This window comes from Ceratotherium simum, chromosome 4 (genome assembly GCF_057802395.1).
Source record: "Ceratotherium simum simum isolate JZ-2026a chromosome 4, ASM5780239v1, whole genome shotgun sequence".
NCBI lineage: Eukaryota > Metazoa > Chordata > Mammalia > Perissodactyla > Rhinocerotidae > Ceratotherium > Ceratotherium simum.
This window is the reverse complement of record NC_141903.1, coordinates 72,455,674-72,476,010: the sequence shown is the minus strand read 5'-3', so window position 1 is coordinate 72,476,010 and position 20,337 is coordinate 72,455,674. Positions and strand designations below refer to the sequence as shown.

The 20,337-nt window shown below is 40.1% G+C and overlaps 1 protein-coding gene across 4 annotated transcripts in view; it reads left to right on the top strand.

The window, feature by feature from the left end:
* Window positions 1-20,337, top strand: part of CAST (calpastatin) — a 118,956-nt gene that overhangs the window by 35,501 nt on the left and 63,118 nt on the right. Inside the window, exon 1 of one of the 4 annotated variants that reach the window (XM_087430014.1) lies at window positions 11,523-11,624. The exons of the other annotated variants lie outside the window; for them this stretch is intronic. The gene's annotated coding sequence lies outside the window, so the exon portion shown is untranslated. Of the gene's footprint in view, window positions 1-11,522; window positions 11,625-20,337 lie in introns of those variants that run through there. 4 annotated transcript variants of the gene reach the window in all.

The following is a 20,337-nucleotide window of genomic DNA, read 5'->3' as shown; positions in this document are numbered from 1 at the left end:
CCCTGCTCTACAGGTGTGTCATTAGTGGGTGGGGCCTGTGGAGAAGGCAAACAGTGCCTGTATATCACTGCAAGGTTTTGAACAAAGTATCATTTCTGTGCTGGAGGAGGTGATGTCATTTCCTAATAATGATTTGAATGATTTAAAACCTAGTAAACCATTATGTTATAATTCTCCCTGGCATATAATAATATGCCCAATAAAATAATTATTATCATAAATAGCTATAGATAATATTGGACTTTTTCACGTACTATAAGTAGAAATATAGTCCTCCTACTGTTTTTTTTTTTTTTTTCCTGTGAGGAAGATCAGCCCTTAGGTAACATCTGTTGCCAATCCTCCTTTTAGCTGAGGAAGATGGGCCCTGGGCTAACATCCGTGCCCATCTTCCTCTACTTTATATGAGACGCCGCCACAGCATGGCTTGACAAGCGGTGCGTCGGTGCACGCCTGGGATCGGAACCTGCGAACCCTGGGCCGCCAAAGCGGAATGCACACACTTAACTGCTGAGCCATGGGGCTGGCCTCTAGTCCTCCCACTTTTTCAGAAAATAATTCAGATCCTCTTTCTGAGCATTAACTACATGAGGCTCTCTGCTAAATGCTCTATGTAATTATCTTATGCAATCTCCTCACAATCTTATAATTATTATTCTTCTATATCTGAGGAAACCAGAGCTCAGAGAGGTTAAGCAACCTTGACAAGATCACAAAGCCAGTAAGATGGAGGTAGGGTTCAAACCCAGGTTTCCTGTTCACAGAAGGTTCTCAACATGCTGGACCTCATAAGTTCTGATTGAGCATTCTTTGGTAATATAACACTTCAAAGCTTTGCAACTTAGAAAAATCACTGAAACGTTGCCTTTCAAGAGAAGAAACTATAATTTAGCTAGCAGTTTTCAATATATAAAATAGTTATGTTCAGCCCATTTGTGTTCTTTCAATGTGTCCAAGATTATCAAAAACCTTAACCTATTTCAGGACTGTCTATACAATTATTTATAAAGGCAAAAGAGATGAATTACACAGGTTGTTTTACAAGATTTATGATTGGTGCCGGCAACAACTGTTACTTCTTGGCTATACGTGATTGGTTGCTAAGGCTGTCTCTAAGGCAAAAAGTTCTTACCTATGGGAGTAAGCATATTTTCTGAAAGAAGGTCAATGTGACAGCAGTGAAGCACAGTTCAACAGTTACATTCCCTCTAGGTGGAGATGTGCGTAAGCCCCAGTTCTTTAGTGGCCTCCCCACTCCATTTTAGAAGCCTTGACATATGTTACTCCATTTTGTTACTGCGTCTCATTTACCCCTGTTGATCAAGATCTTTAGGCAGAAAGCATCACAGATCAACCATTTGATATATTGATATTTCCCTCATTGCCTGGAAAGCTTCTTCTTGGGAAGTCACGTCCCTCATGGGGGGAATATGGTGTCAATCATCCGTAGGAGTAACGTAGTCAGAGGCTTTGGCCACATCTAAGCAATAAAGAGGTGGTCAGGAAATGAGTCTTAGGCATAGTCTCTATCTGGAAAGAGTATCAAGTCCTTTGTTTGAAATTGCAAGATTGGTCAGTTATCTCAAGTTGCTGTGCAATCATCACTCTAGCAGTAGAGACAGACATGCAGCATCATGAAAGGCAAATCATTAGTAATTTAAAGGTGGCCAAGATTGAACAAACCAGAACAATAATCATTAGTAAGGCTTGGAACCTTGATCTCAAAATAGCTCTGAGGCCAAAGGGTAACCAACCAAACAGGTCAAAGTGGTCCAGGAGGCCAGTAGTCTGACCTATATCATTGAGGAGATTTATTTTATCTTTTATGACCTTTAGCTCTTGTTTTATGTGACCAGACTCATTTACGTAGAAGCAACATTCTTTTCCTAGGAGTGTGCACGTACCCCCTTGTTGAGCAGTTAGGATGTCAAGAGCCCTTTGATTATCTGATACAATCCCTTTTAGGGAATCCAGGAATGTTGTTGTTGAGCCAAGGCTCGAGCAGTTTAACTGCAGAATTTGCCAGATGAGCTATGGTTAGGCATAAAATTTTTATCAACAGGTCATCATGGACAATATCAATCCAAAGGACAAAGCCTTTGGCGATGGTCATCAATGGAGAGCAGATGGGGTATAAAAAGAGGTCACCAAGTTTCATCTAGACCTATGAGATTGCAGTTGGTTTTTTCATTCAACAAGAACTTGAAATGGAATATTATGATTTCCTAAAAGGCATTATTCTGTCATATGCCAGCTGTCTAGACGTTCATAAGCCCATGGTTTCCTGTAGTAATCACACACAGAGGTATACCCAAAGGGGGGCACATAGTATGCAATGCCTTCTAGTTCTGTAGCAGTGTCCATGGTGAGGAGCACTTGGTAAGGTCCTTTCCAATGGGGATTGAGGGCTTGGATCTTGCTCTGATGAGGCTTCCAGAATACCCAATCATCGGGCTCTAGACTGTGACCAACAGGATTCCTTTAAATTGGAATCCAAGAGAGCTTCTTTAACCTGTTGATGATGGGCTTGAGCATAAGACATTAGAGACTTATAGTAGCCGGTCTTACTAGCATAAGGCAACAAGATCAGGAGGAGGTTGTATACCAACAGACATTGATATGCTGGTGATTGTCTCATGTGAAGTTAGTTTATGTTTTCCAAAGAGGGTACTTTGAACAGTCAGTGAGACCAAAAGTAATACCCCAGCCAGGGGAGTTCAGCCTATAGGTATATAACAAAACCTCAAAGACAATTAACAGGACTAGAATCTAATATCTACAAAGGTGAGCACATAATTTTTCTCTCCACAAGTACCCTCATTTTTTTTTACCAAAAATAATTACAATAAAAGTAATTATATTAAAAACTTAGCCTGATTATTTATTCGAGTGAAAATAAGAATACTCACTGAGAGTTTCTGAATTCTGGAGGGATTAGGTAAGGAGAAAAAGTAAATGTTTCATCTTTGGTCACAAAAGTATGTCTTACCAAATTGTTGCTAGCTTAAGAGATAATATTTCTTTAAGTCTGGAAAAACAAAACATTGGAGCTCTTTCTCAGTTCATGTGGTCCCATGTAATTTAATATTTATTCTGCTTGAATCCAGTTTTTCCATTAGTTTTCTCTACTTTGCCTGGTGATTAAGGATGATAGGAATGGTGATAATTCCAAGAAGTTTGAAAGGTTGTTGTTGAGGTTTGTATGACTTACCCAGTGAAGTGGGTGCCTTGATCACTGGAGACTGTGGAAGGTATACCCCAAGTGGGAAATACATTTTCTAACAGTTTCTTTGCCATTGTGATGGCATCAGCTTTGTGGCAAGGGAAAGCTGCAATCCATCTGGAAAACATACATATAATAACAAGAACATAATGATAACCCATACTAGGTAGCAGTTGAATGAAATCCAGCTGCAGGTGCTCAAAGGACCCAGAGGGAGGAGTTCTGTGGCCTCTGGGGACAGAAATAGTTTTTCTTAATGCATTATGGTGGGTGAAGGAATGTAAAAACGAGAAAATGGGGTTTGCCAGGGAGCCGGAAAGAAACAAGTGGCTGCCTTGGGTTTCCCAGAGCCCTGACTTTGTTCAGTTTACAGCCATTGTTTACTCATCTTAATGTCTCTGATTCAAGAGCAGACTGTTGCCATGTTACAAGGACTTCAGGATGGCAAAAGTCTGGCAATGAGGGGTCAGTTTTTTTTTTAACTATTTGTAATCTTTGCTTTCCAGTGAAAACTAGGAAGCAGGCAATTATAAACTATATTAATCATATATTAGCATCCTATAGTAAATTAGCAAACCCACAAACACATTTCATAATTTCTGGAAGCATATTTCTCTTTACAGCAAACTTTTCAATGTGGCACAAGACATATCTATTAGTAACCCAAATATTGTTTGTTTCTCTATAAAGAAAAAAAATTAGAAAGCCAAAACTAGACAAATTTATATTTAGCAATCAATGTCTCAGTACACCATCCTATCCGGAAATGATTTAGATATTCAATGAATATCCATTATTTAGTTTAACTTAGTAGAAGCTTTTATCTTATTTACATTTATTTAAACTTATTTTTAACAATTATGCTGGGATTAGACGTGAAGTAGTTAACCGTCATTCCAAGTCATTCCCCCTGCAGACAAATTCTGCAAGAGAAACAGCATGAGCCCACTCGACCAGACCAGTAAACCCAGGTAGAAAAAGTTGTATGTTTGCATTACATTCAACATTGATAACTCTGAAGACATGCCTGTTTTTATTAAACCAACTTAAACTATCTTATATTTATCAAGGATTATCTCAGATCACGTGAACTTGAAAAACATTTGGATTAGTTTCTATATTTCTGAAAGTTTTAGGAATACTTAATTTATATAAATATTTAATATTTATATAAATTATTTCAGGATTTCAGGATTTATTTACAATAAATGTTTAATGTTTATATAAATGTTTGGCAATACCATCTGGAGGTAGAAAAGTATCATATACATAGAGGGAGAGACATACATATGTAGACATACAGATACAAACAGAGGTCTTTAAAAATTTTAGCCATGTCTCAGGTACCAAACTCAAAAGGATAGTTGGATCCAAATTATGTTTCTGGCGGATGGACTAAATTAAGTTTACCTGCTCAGATGGCCAAAGGTTTTTACTAAAAATTTTTTTTTGCTTGCTGTAAGAATCCGTTTTAGAGCTGTTTTTGAAGTCATTTTGTCTTTTAGAAGCTTCTGCATACCAATCAAAGAATGCCTTTCATTGTCTCTGAGAGGTTTGAAATCCTCTCTTTTAAGGGTGACCCTTAAGGTGGACTTATCTGAAACAAAGCTTCCCCAGGATGGCCATTACAATTGCAAATTATTTCAAAAGTTCACCATTTTCACTTGCTTAGTTTTATATCTCTTATTTTCTAACCATGCATGCAAATAAACTAATTTAGGTATTTCAAATGAGCACCATTGGGGCTATGCAAGTTTTAAATCATCCTTGGGTAATATGGGTCCATTGAGGTAAAAATTTACAAGAAGAGGACTATATTCTTTAAACATAAATCCAGCTGGGGTTCCTGAAGGAGGTTGATCATTTATGGTTATTCTAGAACAACTGTTCCCCATAATTGAGAGAGAGCTGTTCTCGGATGACCAAGGCAGGAGGGTATATGCTCTGGGTCAGGTATGTACTGTTTGTGAGGATCTTCCCAGAGTGTCACCAATGGGCCATTGTTCTCTCTCTTATGTCTTGGAAAATTCTGAGCACCAAGCGGTGTCAGGTTGCTCAAGGTACTAGGATGACCAGTCCTTTATTTGTACCTTCCGGATGAGCTTATGAAGTTCCTTCTGACCCAGGCATGGGGTATGTTCTTCTGTTGGGAGGCCCTGTGAGACCACTGCTCATCACGGACAGAGTCCTGACACTTCCGCTAGGTTTCTAGTCGCCTAGAAACAACCCAAACAGGGTTGTTTACAAGGTCTGCATTGGTTATCAAGAACAGCTGAATTTCAAATTATAAAGAGAACGTGGCCACTTGAATAAAACGAAAAACTACTAGAGCTACAATAACACTCACCAGGAAATGTCCTTAAACCTAAATCCTCTGCCTGGTTAAAACGAGGACAGAGTCCTCCCCTCCAAAGGAGTGAGGACAGAAAAGATCCTTGAATCTGAATCCTCTGCCTAGTCAAGGCAAGGATGGAATCCTTCCTTCCAGAGGAGTGAGAACAGAACTGGTTAAGCCACCCAAATAAAATCTGCAGGTTCAGGCAGAAACCCAAACTGTGCTTTGAGGAAGACAAAAGAGGCAAGGGTTTATAAAGGCAAAAAGAGATAAATTACACAGTTTGTTTTGCAAGATTTGTGATTGGTGCCAACAATACCAGTTCGCCAGTTACTTCTTGGCTATGCGTGATTGGTTTCTAAGGCCGTCTTTAAGGCAAAAAGTTCTTATCCATGGGAGTAAGCATATGTCTTGAAAGAAAGTCAAGGTGACAGCCCTGAAGCGCAGTTCAAAAGTTGCATTCCATCTGAGTAGAGACATGCGTAAGCCTCACTTCCTTAATGGCCTCGCCGCTCCATTTTAGAAACCTTGACATATGTTACTCCATTTTGTTATCGCTGTCCACGCTTGCTTGGTGAAGAGATAGTAATTTAGGGCCTCCTAGAGCCCTGGCTCCTCTCCAAGCCCCTAAAGGTGCCAAAACCAAAACTCAGCTGAGAAATGAGAAGAGGCAGGGCACAGAATTGAATACCATCTCGAACTGAATTTGGCTTATAGACCTTTTCAAATCTTCTCTGCTACCAGCCGGTAAAAGGATAAAAATCACTGAAGGACTATGAATTTTAAATTCAGGGGTGAATTAATGTTTGAAACCAACATAAACTCGAAACTGGGGTCTTCTCTTTTACCCATTCTGTTTTTGCTGCTGGAGGCACTACAGCATTGATGCTCACTGTGAGTAAGAGACCTTTTGCTCAACCAAACAAACACATTTCCTCTTTGCCACTTATTAGCCCCACGGAGCCTCAGTTTCCTTATCTGTAAAACGGGGATGGGGCTTTTCTTGTGAGATCTGCTGAGAGGCTTAAATGAAATAAAATATACAAAACACGTAGCTGTGGGCCTGGCATTTTGTAGGTACTGGAAAATGTGTCTCTGCTGCGATTACTCTTGTGAGTCCTCATACCCTGCTGTGTGGAGGTCTCCAACTAAAAAAGATTTTCCAGACATGTCCTGTCTTTTATAGTATTATGACCTTTATTTAAACTGTGCCTCTAAAAATGAGAAGCCTCATTAGCAAAACCCCAACCCAATGAGATTTAGTGAACCATTTGTAAATGATTTCCAGAATTGTTATTACCTAAACTCTGGTCAGTACATTGTGAAAAATCACACTCAGTTTCTTCTTGAACTTAGTCATAAGAATCAGTCTCTTTTCCATATAGTTCACACAGGAAGTTATCATCCAATCATTCTGAGACGGAATGGTTATAAAGAATTTGGACCTCTCCCCCAAACCTGCTCTGTCTCAGGAAGCTGGCAGAGGGTGGTGCTGGGAGGTGGAGACATTTTAGCCACATGTTTATTGTTTTAGTGTTTAATGGCAAACGACATTCTTTCCTTGGCTTCTAAAACACTGTCCTCTCCTACCTCCATTCTTCTCTCCTGTTGCTCTTTGCACTGAGGGTTCCCAACTCGCTCTTCTTCACTAATTTCCTGAATATTAGTTTTCCCAGGGTTTCATTCTTCATGCCTTCCTTTCTCATATATACTTTTTTTTCCTGAGGAAGATTTGCCCTCAACCAACATCTGTTGCCAATCTTCCTCTTTTTGCTTGAGGGAGATACGCCCTGAGCTAACATCTGTACCGGTCTTCCTCTATTTTGTATGTGGGTCGATGCCACAGCCTGGCCACCAAGGAATGGTATAGGTCTGTGCCCATGAACTGAATCCGGGCCACCGAAGCCGAGCACACCTAACTTAACCACTAGGCCATGGGGCCGGCCCCTCCTTTCTCATATCTTTAACTCTTATAGAGTATTGGAGGGAAAAAATATGTATACTTCTTGTTTTTTTTTTTTTTTTTTTTTGGTGAGCAAGATTAGCTCTGAGCTAAAATCTCTTGCCAATCCTCCTCTTTTTGCTGAGGAAGGTTGGCCCTGGGCTAACATCTGCACCCATCTTCCTCTACTTTGTATGTGGGACGCCTGCCAGAGCACAGCTTTGTAAGTGGTTCGTAGGTCCGCGCCCGCGATCCGAACCTACCAACCCCAGGCCACCGAAGCAGAGCATGTGAACTTAACCACTATGCCACCGGGCCAGCCCCCTTATTTCTTCTTTTAATGTCAGATTGAAAGGGCTTTAACTCAGTATCATCATCTCTTAAAAATGATCATTTCCATGCATCATTTAGAAAAGCTAGAGGTAATCGTATCTGTGATCACTTAAAGCCTTTTATTAAACAATTAATTATTATAACACACACAGGTAAAATAATATTCTCCCAACACGTTCAGGAAAGGGATGACAAAATAGGAGATATAATTGGTGCCGAGAATTAGTCCCGGTTTTCTTGATTCTGGACACATTTAACTTGAAAGTTAAAATAAGTGATAATTTTACAATTATTAAGAAAACCTTAGAGTCTGTTTCTTAAAAATTAAATAATTTGAAGCTTATGCGTAAGCTGTGTATTATAGAGTGGTTACCATGTATTGCACAACCGTTTTTTGAGAATTCTTACAAAATGAGTAATTATATGCACAAATAATATCACTTCTGCCGTGCAATTCTGGGTTTGGAAGATTCGAACTGCTTAAGTGGCATAGATATTTCTAACTCAAAATAATTATTGTAAGATGTTTAGTGCTTAAAATTCAATTTTTGATAAATTACTAATAAGGACTAATGAGGCTGCAGAAATTATATAGACTCTTATTAAAGCCAATATGAAAATAGTCATAATCCATAATCAGTCATGCAATTTTATTGCTGGATGAGTTCTCAGGCAACTTCTATTGTAACCAGCTCCTTGTTTAGGGCAGGGAACCGAGGTTGAACTTGCATCAGGAATGTCTCTGCAGAAGACCACAGTTATTGAGAAGATGTATTGGTTAAGGTTATTAGTTCCATTGGAATCCACTCTGACTAGTTCAAGCCAAAAAAGAATTTCTTAAGGACAGTGAGTAGCTTGTAGAGAAATCCAGAAGGCTCCAGCAGAAGGAATCTAAAGTTTCACAGCCAGGAACAATGCCCAGCCACACGGTGGGAGCTTCTCCTGCTGCCACTGCAGCTCAGCACCTCTCACATTTAGAACCAGATGCCAGAAACTCTGCCACTGCCAATCTTGAAGAGTGAGAGCCCTTATCATAGCACAGATTTCCCGGTGGGCAGTAGCCTCCTCACATTGCTCATTTCCAATCTCACTGTTGTATGGCACATCTGATTGGCCAACACAAGTCACATGCCTCAACCCTGATAAAAGGGAATCTGGGGTTGTGAGTGTTCTGGATTCTACTTTGGGAAGGCACCTATTGATGAAGTGGGAAATTATCAATATGTCGTGAGGGTTTTCAGATGTGTGGCCAGCTGCCAACTGGCAGATATCCACTACAGAATGGAAAATAGGAGAATTATCTAATTGAACTGAAGGAAAATTTTAAACAGAAGAAGGTACAAACAACCTTTCTCCCAGCATTGGGGGGAGAAGATCTGAGAAGGAATAAGCACCCATCAGAGAAATACTTTTGTGATTTTGGTCCTGGTTCTGCCATAAATAGCTGTGTTAACTTTGGCAACACAGCTCTCCTCTGAGGCGCTTTTTTTTCTTGTCTGTAATGTGAGTGAGGGGCTGGATAAACTCATTGTGTGCTGTGGAAGGTGTTCCTGCATTCAGTGTCAGCCTCACCCCACAGTACCCTTGGGCCACATGTCGTGTGTGAGATGACTCTGTATGTTAAGCAGCAAGCATTTTTATTTTAATAATTCTGCATATATTTTAATGTGCTATCAAATGTAAACTAGCACTTCAAACTCACGATCCCATGGATAATTTGCTTAAGAGAAGGCTAGATTAAAGGTTAAAAGTAAATCTATCTTTTAAAATATTAAGTAAATATAATATAGTTATGGCAGATTAAAATATCGTGTAGGTAACATACAAATAACCAGTTTGGGAAACTGGTTCAGATCCAGCACAGTAATTCTCATATTTTAATGTGCATATTAAATCAGTGGTGTTTTTATTAAAATTAAAATTCTGATTCAGGGAATCTGGGGTGAGGCTGAGATTCTGCTCTTCTAACAAGCTCCCACTTGATGCTGCTGTTGCTGGTCTGGCAACCACACTTGAAGCAGCAAGGATGCTGAATTGTGCTGAATGTGGGTTATTCAGACTACATGTACCTTAGATTACCTAAGCATTGATTAGAGAATCTGGTTAAAAGTGTAGATTCTCAGGTTCCAAGGCAAGAAGTTCTGATTCACCAGGTTACGGTAAGGCCCAGGATTTTATATAGTTAATAGGTACCCCCAGGTGTTTCAGATGCAGATGATCTGAAGACCACACTGGAGAAAAGATGAGCCTCAGGGACTGGGATAGTCACAGCCTATCAGGGAGCAGAAATGTCCCTCTTCATCTCTAAGGAAAGGAACCCCTTTCTACCTGCTCTGCAGGATAAGAATCTTTGGAAAATTTATTTCATAACTGTGTGATTACTCATCTGTACTCTTCAGGAGCACAGAAATACTCGCCTTCACTGAGGGAGGTATGCTGCCTAACACTGGGACCTGTGGGATCCAGGGCTCATCCCTTTTAGAGTGTGGCCCAAGTAAGTAACCCTGTGCTGTTTTTGTCACAGGAGAAATGAATGTCCGTGAAACCTAGATGAGCTGAGGTTTAGTTTTAAAAAAAAAGGAAAGAAAATACTAACAATAAGCAAAAAGGGAGTTTTTTAAGCTATATTTTCATCAAGAAAAATTATAAGGACAGGGTCTTCTGCTCAGGAATTATAAAACATTAGAGTTGGAAGGGCTCCTACTTCACCAGCTGTATTTTACAGAAGTAAATGAAAAAAGGAAATAAAGAAGGTGGCTGTGAGGAACACTTTGCAGGGGAATTTGGAGGAACTCCACCTGCTTTGACTGCCCGGGGGGATGAGGGGTACAAAGCTGGGCAGATGAGCTGTCCCCCTTTTTAATGCCAGCTGGCCCACCTCTGCCTTGGCTGGATGCAGCACTGAGTCATTGCTCTGCTACGTCTGAGTCACTAGCTACGCCTGAGGTCGCAGCTTCTCAACCACTGATCCCCACCTCCTCCTCCACTCACACTCCAAGCACAGTGTCCGGACTCTATTGTCATTGGTTTATAGCATTGGGAAAAGTTGGCTTTCCATATTTCTTTTAACATTTCATCTCTTCTCTTCAGCCCATCATTCATTCTATATTTATTAGTTGGCATTCTTCTATAAGAAAGAGCATTTTCTTTCCCCCATTTACTTATTTATTCATTCATTTATTTATAGCAGTGTGGACTTATGAATTCTTACTTTATTCAATGGCTTAAAATTCATTCTTATTATTTATTTTGATATTTTTAGTCATAATATGTATAATAATTCAATAGAATTCTGACCCTGTTAAACTGCTCTTCAAAAAAAATCCATTATACAATTTGAAATGTATTTTCGAATCCCTCGTGGTGGTCATTAGTAATTTGCTTAATAGTTTAAGAAGATATTTGGGGGCGTGTATTTGCAAGAGCACCCGCCCTTGCTCCCTTATTTTGGGAGAGTCAAAGGGTGACAGCCTAGGAGCGGGAAACCTCTGCCATCAGCCGGCGCTGTGCACACGGCCCGTGGCCCGCATCGCAGGCTGCGTTATTCACTTAGCCAGCCTCCCGGCTGCCACCCCGTGACCAGTCGGCGCAGGGAGCACCTCGCTTCCGGGGCGGCGCCGCCGGGGAGGAGGGCGGGGAGCAGCAGCGTCGCCGTCCCGGGACCGCCCCTCCCCGCCCCGTCACTCTCTGCTGGCTTGGGCTCAAAACTGAAACCGCGGGGGCCGAGCCCAACCAGGAATGCAAACATCCTGAAAAACCAGCAGGAGTGTCTGGGCCGGGAGCCGGACGCAGTGAGTACCGATTTCGGCCGCTTCTCTCCAAGGCTGCGTCAGCTTCCCTGGAAGGCAGCCCGAGCCGCCGCCTGCGCGCCCGGCCCTGCGCGCCCGAGGCTCGGACCCTGCTGCTGGCTCCCCGGGCTTGGATGTGCGCTGTGTTAGTCTCTTGACCCTGAAGATACATTTCTTTCCAAATGGGTTCGAAGTTAAGTTGTGTTGCTTGTCGACCCCTTCTCCCTGTCAGTGACACTGTTGCTGGCTCTTCAGCTGGAAATGTGTCTGGTGACCGGATGCGGCAGGGTTACAAAACCAGGGATTTGTGATTTGGCATTTTTATCTCTAGGGCTAAACCTCTCCTTCTCCCTCAGCTCTGCCCCCACCACTCTGCTGACCTCCGTTTTAGAGAATGAGCTCACTCTGTATAACCTTTCCATGTACCTTATACATGCTGGGTGTGGTGTGGCAAATGTTGTAACATGTTCCGGTTCTATTTCCTTGAACTCGACCTGAGACTGTGGTCGGATAATATCACTAAAAGGTACTTTGTATATATCTTTCAAGAATGCAAAGTGTTTTCATAGAGATTTAACAATCTCTTCTCTACTGTGAGGGTCCCAGGGTTCCTCAGGTATAAATGTGCAAGAGGCAAGTTCTTTATTCCCATTTCACAGCTGGAGAAAATAAGGCAGAGTTTAGGAAGCTTCCTTAAGTGGCGGGATCTTGGAGCCTCTGACTAGTTCTCTAGGAACCCACCTATGCATCAGAGGAATGCTTACTCAGTAGCTGCATTGAGAGAGAAAACCTCTGCACTGCAGGGAAGGTCAATAAGGAGTGGCATCTACTGTTCAAAACAGGAAAGTTTATTTTCTAATAACTATAGAGTGCCTCTGCCTGACATTTTGTTTGTGGGCACTGAATTCAACCTTTGCACACTGATTTTTCAGTATCTAAAAGGAGGTTTGTTGCTGGGAACGTGGTGTGGAGGGAGTGCCTGGGTTCTAGAAGGCAGCATAGGATTAAAACAAAATAGTGACATTTAGCAAAATCATGCTGAACTAGGAAAGGCCACATCTGCTGACTGATGGAGGAGGGATGGGCGGCCAATAGCAATGAGGGTGGTGTGGGAATCCTGTGCAAGCAGTGAGGACTCTTGGTGTCTGTTATAAACAAGGGAGCTTTACCCGCTGCCTGACAGTGCTTAAGAAGTAGCATAAGTGTTGACTGTGCTTCAGTTCACATGCTTTGAGAGACGATTCCCGATGCGTGACAGGAGTTGATTATATAGTATTAGTGCTGAGTTCAGTTCCTTGATTGTTCTCTGAAATGCTGGAGTAGTATTCCCACAATGAAAACTTCAAAGGTATCACATAAAATAACAGTTTGAAAGAATGAAACCAAAAAGAAAAGAAAGCCGTTAGGAAAACATGAGGAATTAATTTGAACTAACTTCCTAAAATCGGCCAACTCTTTATGTTCCTATTCATTGTTTGTAATAACAGTTATATCATTAAGGCATCACTACGTCTTAGGTGAAACTATTCACTTTTCCCAAAATGTGAGCTATCTAATTGGCCAGTCCTGTTTAAATAAAAAATCCACAACCTATGTTCTGTATACATATATATCTTTGTATCTTCTCTTTCATTGTACCTTACAATGCCCTCATTTTAGAGACTATGTGAATCTAGAATGTATGTTTTAGCACCAATGTCTGACCTCATGAGAAGAATGTATTTTATCCTATAGTTTTTCTGATATATTGAATTAATAATCTGCATACCTGGAAAATACAATGGGTCTTCACAAACAATTGCATTTTATTTTTCTCTGTGAAAAGCTTTTAACTTAAAAATGTCAGCTACCCAGTATTTCTCAACAGGGTAGTATAGGTATTTGGGATGACAATTGTTAATTGGGCAGGACTGTCTTGCTCCCACTGAATGCCTGAGCATGACCAAAAGCAATCTCACACATTTTAAAATACCCTTTAGTTGGGTGCTACCTGCCCTTGTTAAGAACAGTTGAGCTACACTATTTTTATGGAAAGCCATCAAAATAATTACTCAGTCCCATTATTTCCAATTTTTAAGGGCACTTTACAACATCTCTTAAGACATGCTGACTTCTATATATAGTCATCCATCACTGAACAATGGGGATATGTTCTCAGAAACACGTCAGTAGACAATTTCGTCATTGTGTGAACATCCTAGAGTGTACTTACACAAATTTCGATGGTATAGCCTACTACACACCTAGGCTCTGTGGTGCTAATCTTATGGGACCACCATCTTATATGCGGTCTGTCATTGACTGAAACGTTATGTGGTGCGTGACTGTGTTTGGACACTGGAGATTTGGGTGGAGGCTGTGCGTAATCCTACTGCCGGCGAGATGATGATGTTGCCCTTGTGCTCTCCTGTCTACACTAGGAAATAGTAATAAATTTTTAGAGAGTGACTGTAATAGTTTCCAGAAAAAGAATGGATCAGCATAATCTGTATTAGAACGGAGCATTAATAGTTACAGCAACATTTCCTGAAAATTACTATGTTCTAGGCACATGCTGAGTACCTTACATGATGTATGATAATGCAGCAATGGAGTAGATACTCTTATTACAGCCATTTTACAGATTAAGAAAGTAAGAACCTGGTCTCTTAACCGCCACACTATATTGTTTCTCAGGACACATTTAATAGCTCTCCCTAAAATACTTTCCAAAAAATGAGCTCCAAAAAATGAGCTTCAGTGCTCCTTCTCATTCAGTGCATGAAAAGTTATCACACAGGAAAGCCTCATTTGGTCACATGGTTTCATTTAGCTATGGTTACTTCTGTTCTTAGAATGCCAGCTTTTTACTCTACTGTGAGACCTTTGAAGATAGGATCCACATCTTTGTAGCCCCATAGCATCTACTCTGGTAACTTCTACATAGTAATTGCTCAATAAATATTTACTGAATTGAAAAAGAAGATTGGTTTTATCTTCTTATGAATAAGCCCTAAGATGCTGTTTCAGTAGTATAGAGGTTTATCCTGGGTAGGTAGAAAAGGTAAAATTATATTCATTTTTATTCTCTATGATTTACAAATAGAGCTTTGAAACTTAATATCTGTCCTTTGGGAAAAGATTAAAGAGTGGGTAATCGAAAAAGATTAATAAAGAACCCTTTTTCTTCTTCTTTTTTTGGATGGGGGCTCTACAAGGGGCCAGATGTGGTACTAGGGACACAGAAGTGAAGTATGGTCCGTATAACACGTACAAAAACAAAGCTGCTGTCGAAGCAGAGTGAAAGGTTGAGGGAAGGGGGATGAGGTTCAGCTTGGGGCCTGTTTTTCTGGAATTGGGAGCATAAATCCCTTAAAGGAGATCTACAACCGGGAGGCCAGTCTAAAGCAGAAAATACCAGTTGCCAAGATGGACACAGACCCCAAGGACTGGAATGTTACTCAAGTGGAGTACAGTCAGTCAGAAGCAGAGCTCTTAGAAGTCTGATAAACATCCAGCTTCCCAAACATTGGCTCTCCTCATTCATATTCTCTTCATCTCTTCTTTCCATACTTGCCCCTAACTACCAGTCAAGACACTGCAGTCTCCCCCTGCACACTTGTACGGGTGCTGTTATGTGGGATTGAGAGTTCTGATTAATTCTAGGATTCTCCAGTGAGATGTTCTTGACTGTCCCTTGTAGACAGGCTGGATTTCCGTCAAGTGTCAGATGTACCCGAGATTTCCATTTTGTCCTGGGTTCTACATGGTTTAACTGGAGACCCCACAGCTGACTGGGTCTGTGTTGTCAGTCCGTTAAGCCAGCTGTGAGAGTGACAAATTCCTGCCGCTCATCTTCCTCTTTCTTTCTTCATCACCCAACCCAAGATACAAGAGAGGATAGACAAGGTCATCAACAGTCAGAATAACTTACCCCTGAATTCCAGACATGTATCTCTAAAGACACATTTGTCTCTATCTAGTTTCTTGTTTGGTATTTGGCAGCCAGCACCTGGGGATACATATCCTTAGCAAGACAAGGATCCGTGTTTACTCACCTTTGACCGTTTTCACTGGTTCCTCTCACAGGAATGGTTGGCATACCTTAGTTACAGAGTTGCTGCTCTGTCTGTTTTGTTGGTGGTGTTTGATTTTTTTTCCTATAGATCCCTTTGCAACACTTAAAAAAAATAACCTAATGTTGAGTTTTATTTGGGGAGGATTTCTTATATGCTGGAAATAGGATTTCGGTCTGCTTTTTTTGATTAATCAAGTTAACTTTCGTAAACTCTTTTTTTACTTTTCCAACACACTTATAGTTTTCCTCAGTTCTATAGGCCCTCTGGCATGTACTGATCGTAATTGATAAGAGGTTGGTGAGAGCTGACGGCAGCATTGACTAGAGTTTCCCCGTGAGTCTTGCTGATGGACTCCTGGGGAATGAAGAATGTAACGGTTACGTTCTTCCTTAATTCTCCCCTTAATTGCAGAGTTGTGCTTTAACAGTTGGGGTCTCCTTAGAAAAGAGATCTTCATCCTCAAACAGAGAATGCAGGCCGATAGGGTAATTCCAGACTAATTCATAGCCCCAGAGCTCTCCCAGTCCTTGTCCTGGGGATGTGCTGCACTCCCTTGGAATTCTTTTACACAGTGTCTTATGATGTGCAGTCTGGAGAGTATCTGCATCAAATTCACCTGGGTTACTTATTTAAAAATGGAGATTTCCCAAGCCCCACCTCAGACCTACCCAATCAGAATCACTGAGGAATCTATGGCTTAATAAACTCTCTAGGTAAATCCTTACACCTGTTAAAGGACTGTACAGAGCCTATCTGTAAGTAGTCTTCTGGCCTTAGCAGTGCAGTGAAGTCTTGGTGAGAATTCTAGCCATCCACAGGGGCTCAGACTTCTGAACCATACTGAGGGTCCCCCATGAGCTGAACTGATGGATGTTCATGGCCCACTTTTGGAGCCTAAGCAAAGGCCTGGACCAATCCTATTTCACTCAAAGTTGCCATAAGAGATTGAAGCCAGTTGAGTATGCGAGCATACTCTCTGGACTCTAATGGATTGAGGTCTCCTGCACATGACTTAAGTGTAAAGACCTAGATCAGACCTCGGAGCTTCCCGAGTTGCTCAGGATAGTCGTTAGGGGAGGGATGAGAGAACCCTGTCACTACAGAGAAACCAAGCCCGATGGCTTGACATAACATTCATTGCCAGCAATTATTATGTTGGTATAAAATGTTTAAATAGTTATGAATTCCTGCATAGTTTGCATACAGTTGCAATGATTAGAGTTAGTGATCATTTTTCCCTAACAATGTTATAAAACTAAATTACCTTCCATGTGATATCTTACTCTAACCTTGAGTTTTAAATCAATCAATTAATTAATCCATCATTAATTGTTTGGATTTTAGCCATAAAGGGTCCACATCACTAAGAAACAATATGCTCCCTTGCTGAATATTCAGAGATCAAAAAGAAAAGGTTAACCTCTTTTGACTACTGAGTTTAAGTCTTCCTTTGGTATCAAGAATCTTTTGATTATTGCAGTAATGGGTGCTGAATTATTCTCGATGTTCTTGTGGTAAGACAGGATTCCTAGGCTAGCAAATTAGAATTATTTCCTTCTCCAGTCCTTCTGACAATCATATTCTTATACTTCTTCACATGTTTCCGAAGATTGAATATGATTAACACTGATATACATACTTGCAATTAAAATCTTGGCAAAATACCTCAATTGATTTCCAATTGAACCAGTGGTAAAACACATCTTCGCTGCATATATGTAACTTCTCCGTGTTCTCCCACAGACCGATAAACTGAGGATCTGGCTACTATTCAAGATGGAAAAGCAACCAATCGGAAACAAATAAAAGTTTAACAAAGGACATTCTAGCTAGTGCTGATAATCCGAAAATGATTCTGGAATTCTCTGGGAGGGGGTTAGGTCCAGCAGCATATATATGGTTTGGAGAAGCTCTCTAGGATCTAGATATTTGAAAATAAATGGAAAGAAGAAAAAGAAACCAACAATTTATTAATTTATTGAACAACTACTGTGCTAAGTGATTTACATGGGATTTAATTTAATCCTCCTAAGAGTTGCATATTTTGCAACTAGGTGAGGGGATATTAGAAAAATTTTATAAATGCGAAGGCTAAGGCCCAGAGAGGTTAAATAACTTACCCTGGGTCACACAGATTGCAAGATTCTGTTGGATTCTAAAGTTCTTTTCAGTAGACTGGTCTTATAAAATCCTCCACTCAGTAGTTTATATCTGGGTAGTTTAAATAACAGAGAGGAATTTGTATCTAAATTCAAAAAAGCAGTAGAAATCAATATTGTGCTTTCTATTGTTATGCTCGATATCTTAATACTGTTGAAATTCTCTCTGATGAGTGAGGTTTCGTGCTTGTGTGAAAGAGGGTATTGTACACTGATTGGAAATAGCAAATAATAGGTTCTTTAGACATTTTAATTGGCAGTAAAGAAGAGATAAATAAGCCATCTTTGAATATGGTGAAATTTTTAAATAGCAGGATTAAATAGTGTATAACTAAAAACTTCCTTATCTTGTGGGAAATACGGGACTTTTACTTAGATTGAAGGATAAACAGCAACGTTCATATTTTTACGTGAATTTCAAATGAAGCCTACTTTAAAATCTATTATTCTGTTCCATTGAATTCTCATCCTAGGGGCAAGTGGGATGAAATGTAGTGGAATTATTCCCATTTTAGAGGTGAGGAGACTGAGGCACAGAGCAGTTAAGGAATTTGCTCAAGGTCACACAACTGGTAGCAGAGCTGGAATTCAAACTCAAAGGAGTCTGGCTCCAGAGCCATTCTCCTGACCATTACACAACACTACTACTTCATATTTGCAAAGGTTAAACTTGCTGTCAGTGTACCTTTGTGAATTTTTTTTTCTTATATGGCTTCTGCAATGATGTTTTATTTCACTCCACATTTTCTTTTTTTTTTTTATTGAGGTATAATTGACATATAACATTATGTTAGTTTCATGTGTACAACATAATGATTCTATATTAGTAATATGGTGAAATGATCACCACAATAAGTCTAGTTAACATCGGTCTCCATACATAGTTACAAATTTTTTTCCCTATGATGAGGACTTTTAAGATTTACTCTCTTAGCAACTTTCAAATATGCAATACAGTTTTACTAACTATAGTCACCATGCTGTACCTTACATCCCCAAGACTTATTTATTTTATAACTGCAAGTTTGTACTTTTTGACTCGCTCCACCTATTTTGCTCATCCCCCACCCCCAGCCTCTGGCACCTACCAGTCTGTTCTCTGTATCTATGAGCTTGTTTTTTTTTTTTTTTTAAGATTCTACATGTAAGTGAGATCATATGATATTTGTCTTTCTCTGTCTGGCTTATTTCGCTTAGCATATGCTCTCAGGGTCCATCCATGTTGTTGCAAATGGCAAGATTTCATTCTCTTTTTATGGCTGAATAGTATTCCATTGTATATATATACCACATCTTCTTTATCCACTTATCCACTGATGGACACTTAGGTTGTTTCCATATCTTGGCTATTGTAAATAATGCTGCAGTGAGCATGGGAGTGCAGATATCTTTTTGAGTTAGTGTTTTCATTTCCTTCGGATAAATACCCAGAAGTATTTATCCAATTGCTGGATCATTTGGTTGTTCTGTTTTTAGTTAGAACCTCCATACTGTTTTCCATAGTGGCTGCACCAATTTACATTCCCACCAACAGTGCACAAGGGTTCCCTTTTCTCCACATCCTCACCAACACTTGTGATTTTTTGTCATTTGGATAATAGCCATTCTAACAGGTGTGAGATGGTATCTCCTTGTGGTTTTGATTTATATTTCCCTGATGATTAATGAAGTTGAGCATCTTTTCATGTGCCTGTTGGCAATCTGTATGTCGTCTTTGGAAAAAGTCTATTCAGATCCTCTGTCCATCTTTTAAACAATTTTTCTTTTTTGCTATTGAATTGTATGAGTTCTTTATATATTTTGGATGTTAACAGCTTACCAGATATATAATTTGCAAATATTTTCTCCTGTTTGGTAGGTTGCCATTTCATTTTGTTGATTGTTTCTTTTGCTGTGCAGAGGCTTTTTAGTTTGATGTAGTTCCACTTATTTTTACTTTTGTTGTCTTTGCTTTTGGAGTCAGATCCTTCATTCCACATTTTCATTTTGTTTATTTGAAAATCAGCTTGGACAAGGGAACTTGTTATAATTCTCATCATTTAAGCCTTCTTATTGAAGAGCATGCTTCACTGAGAAGCCAGCTGCAAGAATGGTCATGTGACAGGTCCATATCTCAGCCTGCACTCAGTTGGTTCCATCTCAATATTTCCTCATAAGTTCCCCTCATTTTCTGTTGGAGACATTTTGAGCCTGTCATCCCTGTAGAGATTGAGGCTGGCAGTTGGTTTTATAACACAAAGACCCATAAAAGTTCTTGTGTTCTCTCTCTCTCCATTAGGTCTACACCCAAGGAATAAATTTCAATGCACTATGGAAGCCAAGCTGAAAGGCCCTGAGACAGTTCTTCAGCAGAGCTCAGCATTTTTTAGTTCTTATGCAATAATCATATCATCAATAACCATTTATGCTTTAAATGAGCTCATAATCTTAGGATTTGTGCAGATTTGCGCTCTTGCTACCAAGATTCCTGTTCCTATTTTGACTGAAACCTAGACCTAA